This window comes from Apium graveolens, chromosome 8 (assembly GCF_009905375.1).
Source record: "Apium graveolens cultivar Ventura chromosome 8, ASM990537v1, whole genome shotgun sequence".
Classification (NCBI taxonomy): domain Eukaryota; kingdom Viridiplantae; phylum Streptophyta; class Magnoliopsida; order Apiales; family Apiaceae; genus Apium; species Apium graveolens.
Window position 1 is genome coordinate 106,001,393 of NC_133654.1, and position 5,505 is coordinate 106,006,897.

Below are 5,505 nucleotides of genomic sequence, written 5' to 3' on the forward strand. Positions count from 1 at the left end.
TTACAAGGTTTAATGGTTACAAGTATCAGGTAAAGACAATTTTTGTATCTGCTTCTTCTCTAAGGAGATCCTTTAAGTGATCAAGAATTTCAAGTTCTTCTATAATAGGTGTTCCACTTAGAGCTTCTACAAGTTTTTGTCTTGCAACCTTTGGATAACCACTTTCTAGTAAATCAATCCTAAATCTTGAGAACCCACCAGCTTTAATATTTAGAAATTTCCCATCCTTAGAAATTCTGCTCATTCCTTTGGCCTTGAGCTCTTTTGATCTCTTTATGAACATCTCTATTTCTTCATCATACTTCCTCCTTATCTCTCCAAATTCAGCCTCATTCGTTTTTCTTGTTTCCTCCCTTGTAATCAACCATTCAGCTAGAATTGATCTCCATGCCCTTGTAGCAGTATCCTTGTCCTTTAGCAAACTTATCATTCTTTTAATTTTTGTGGGAGAAAGAGAATCCAGTAAATCACAGCCAAGGAAGGTGAAGGACCCATCTTCAAAATAAATTATAACTTCCCTTAGAGATACAACTTAGATTTTAACTATTTCTTCAACCAGATGTTGGAAATAATTTTCATCTAAGATCCACCAATTTAAAGGTAGAAAGTCACTTAAAGCAGTTCCAGATAGCCATTTCAGTACCTTCAACGTTTTCAGTAGACTTGGCCTTATTTGGTTTTCTCCCAATAGTCTTGAAATGAGTTTTAAGTGATGGTTTGACAAAAGGTAGGACTGAGATTTTCTTAAGAGATGTTTGGCTTGTTGTTAGTCGTTAAACACGCGCTAATAATTCACGCAAGTATACACAATCGCAAGTAATATAGAATTATTTCTAGTTCGTTCCCACAGAGACTGGTTTAGGTTAACTATGTGATTTATGCACTTATGCAACAATGATATGGCTATTATTTAATGCTAAGATGATTAATAATTTGGGTTTGATTATACTACGATTAACTATTGAAAATTATACTAGAGAACATGAACTAGGAGATTAAAGAGAGTTCAATAATATATGACACAAACATGGGATTCTAACATCATTAAATACTTTATTCAATAGCCTTTTCGTTCTTGACCTTGGCATGTAATGGTGATGACACTAATCAGATAACACGAAACTGATAAACGCCAACTACCATTGTACGAATACCATACTACCAGAAATCCACAAAGGAGATAGAAGCTTAATAGACACCAAATATATTGAGACCCTATATGTCTATAGAATTTGACAACATAACGGTTTAATGCACAAGTTATTTATCGTGATTACATAGGGAAAGTAAGATGGTTAAAATTACCTACACATCATGCATAACAATAACACATGAACCTATGTTGGCATGGCAACTTCTAAACCCTTAAATTCACTTTCACTTCATTAAAGATTAACACGCTATCTTATAAGTTTGCGACGCTCACAAGATGAATAAACACAACCAATACTAGGTTATCATACAATCACCATACACTAAGGCATCGAAACAAATTAACTAAAGAAATCCATAAATAAATCCGCTAGAACCCCACGATAACGATTAGCCCATAATTGGACTTCAACGTGGGTTCCGATGAAAACATGGTGTAATAAATGTAGTCTTTATAAAATAATTAATAAACAAAGTACGTAATCCAGAGTACTAGGTTCAACAAAATAAGAAACGAGCATCCAAGATTACAACTTAGAATAAAGTTTCACAAGAATAAACTAGATCGTCTTCGCCGTCATTGATTTGTGCTATAGGTCTTCTTGTGGTCTTTTCCTTAAGCTCTGTTATGAAAAATGTCTTTTTGTCGTCTTTAAATAGCAACCTAATTAATCCAAAAGCCCAGAAAAAAGTCTCCTAATTAAAACAGGAATCTGGAATCCCAATCTGGAACGACCGCGCGCTTCACCAGCGCGGGCGCGCTGACATTCTGCTTCTCTAGTGCGGCCGTGCGCTAGCACAGCGCGGGCGCGCCGGTCTTCTGGAAAAACTGAAATTGTCTTTGTTTCTTGCTGCAATGAAGTAATCTTCACAAGCCTTTATTCCTTGGACACCATCCTAACACGATATTAGCATCAAATCAATGCTAATTCACCTGAATTCCGGATCAATGCCTGAAATGCAAAAAATACTAGAAAATACATTAAAACACCAACAACTTGAGTACAAATACACCAATTCAGAGTTTTATGGAGCGTTATAAAGTGTCATAATTGCCACTCAACATACCCCCAAACTTGAATCGATGCTTGTCCTCAAGCATAAACAGACTCAAAGAACAAGAAATAAAAATGCATGAATGCAAACTATATGAATGCAACGATCCCAATAGAATAACTAACCAATCGACAAGCAATATCTCAACAAATGGAGTTATTCGCATAAAGATCAATCAAACCCCACAAATCAACCTACAAACCAGCGACGTGCGTGTGTGCAAATACTTACAGATATACCATCGCGACTAGATCAATAATCATGACTCACTACTAATCAAAGCAATCGCAAGGTTATAGATAAAATAAAAGCTAGACTCAAAATAACTTATAATACTTCAATTCTTATATTGGAGTTTTATATGGATTCACGCTTTTATTCATAACACATAAAGAACACAAATATACTTATTTGACCATGCAATGAGTGAGGTCTACAAAAGACTTATACAATAGTACCCATATAGCGAGCGTTAGGTTAGCGGATCCCATACTATAAAAGCCTTAGGTCACTAGGCACAAAGTCCCCTAAGAACTTAATAACTCGAGTACTAAAGAGCCCACTCGTGATCAATTATACATAACACTTATATATTTTTTCTTTTTCTCTTTTTTTCTCTTTTTTCCTTTTTCACAAATTTATGAATGAGTGTGTTTCGCTCCATCTCGCTCAACCCTAGACTACTCATATAAAATGAGCTGGCTACTAGCCATTTGACACCTAGCCACAACAACTAGCAATGAAATCAAATTTTCTTCAATTTTTAAATATCCATGTTAATTTATTATTAAGAGAATATCCTAAATTCTAAATATAAACAAGCGATTAAACCTCGACAAACAAATAAACCTTGACCATGATCTAGCCCTCAAGCAACCTATAAGACTTAGTGAAATACAATTGTCTCTAGCATACAAATCAATTCGATAAGACTTAACATCACTAAATACGACATCACTACACTAGCATCAATATTACAAATTAATCAGAAAAATCATCTAAGGGATCATGTTATTATGCAAATGCATGAAACTATATGAACAAACTATCATAAAAAACTATAAAAATAAAAAAACTACTACATGGATAATATGCAACTTTATGCGCTAAACAATCATGAATATGCAAACTATATGTGACTCACACAAAACATATTCCTTCAACTATTACCCCCAAACTTAAAATTTTCTGTTAGATATATTTGATAATGTCATGGCTAATATGATTTATGTTTAGTTTTCAGATCTTACTTAACAGGACAAATCAGTACTTATACTGGAAGTCAGGACTTAAGGATATCAGTACTTATATTATCAGGAGATAATCATCAGAAGATGGATATCAAAACTTAAGTGCTGAAGGATGTTCAGATAAGGACAGTAGTTGATTAAAGGAAAGAAGATCGAGATAAACATAAGAAGAGATATGCATGAAGAAGAAATTCTATGAAGAATAGAATACTTGGAAGAAAAGATATCTGATTGATATATTTTAGGAAGCAGAATTATATTCCATACCAATTAGCGATTATCTTGTAACTGTGTAGTATATAAACACAGACATAGGGTTTACATTATAAGTGTTATCATATTCGAGAAGATTATTCATTGTAACCCTAGCAGCTCTCGTGATATTTGTTCATCACTGAGAGGTAACAGTTCCATACTGTAACAGAGTTTACTGTTTCAATAAAGTTTGTTTTCTGTTACTTAAGATATTAAAGTTCGATTTGATTGTACTATACACTGTATTCACCCCCTCTACAGTGTGTGTGACCTAACAAGTGGTATCAGAGCCTATCTGTTAACACACATACAGTTAAAGATCCAAACACAATCATGTCTAACACAGAAACTCCAACTAAGCCTACCAAAACTGAAGAACCTCCAAAGACACAAATTCAAAGTCGGTATGAAACCATCAGAGTTCCCATACTGAGACCATCTGAATATGCCATATGGAAGGTGAGGATGACCATGTTTCTAGAAGCTACAGATCCAGAATATCTTGATAGAATCAAGGAAGGGCCTCACAAACCAACCAAGCTCGCTGTTGCAGTTGCAGGTGAAGCAGCAAAAACCGTACCAAAGGAAAAGAGTGATTATACTGCTGAAGATATCGCATCAATTGCTAAGGATGCTAAGGTACGACACTTACTGCATAGTGCCATTGATAATGTAATGTCAAACAGGGTAATTAACTGCAAGACTGCTAAAGAGATATGGGATGCTCTGGAAACAAGGTGTCAGGGAACTGATACGATTAAAAAGAACAGGAAGACAATACTCACTCAAGAGTATGAACACTTTGATTCAAAGGCTAATGAATCATTGACTGATTTATATGATAGATTTGTCAAACTCTTGAATGATCTGTCACTAGTTAATAAGGAGTATGATCTTGAAGATTCAAACCTTAAATTCCTGTTAGCTCTTCCTGAATGTTGGGATTTGAAGGCAACAACAATAAGAGATAATTACAATCTTGATGAAACAACTCTTGATGAAATTTATGGAATGCTCAAGACTCATGAACTTGAGATGGAACAAAGAAGCAAGAGAAAAGGAGGAAAGTCAAGAACAGTTGCTCTTAAGGCTGAAGAAGAATCCCCCAAAGCACCTACCTCAAGGAAAGACAAGGGTAAAGCTCTTTTCACAAAGTCTGATACTGAGTCATCAAGTTCTGAAAGTGATGATGACTCAGATTCTGAAAGCTTGCCTGAGATTGATGCTGATGAGGAGATGATGAAGCTGTGTGCTCTTATGGTGAAAGGGATCACAAAGATTGCATACAGGAAGTTCAGGAAGGGAAAGAAGTTTTCCGGGAAAGGCATAAGTTCTGATAAGAAGAATTTCAGAAGATCTGAAGGCAGAGGAGGAAAGTCTGATAGAGGAGATTATACCAATGTCAAATGCTATAACTGTGGTGAGAAAGGCCACATATCTCCTGATTGCAAGAAGGTAACGGGTGACAAAGGCAAGGCTCTTGTCACAAAGCAGAAAAGCTGGACAGACACCTCAGACTCTGAAAGTGAGGAGAACTATGCATTGATGGCAAATGCTGATAAAGAAAGTGCTGAGAGCAGTTCTGAAACTGCTGAAACAAAGGTACCTCAGACTACTTATGCTTTTCATACTGATGATATTAATGAGTTGAGAAGATATCTTAAAACCATGTTTGTTAGTTATAGAGATCAAACTTTAACATGTGAAAGATTAACTTCTGAAAATCTTGCTTTTAAGAAAAGAAATGATTTCTTAGAAAAAGAGTTAGTTATGTTCCATCAAACTCAGAAGG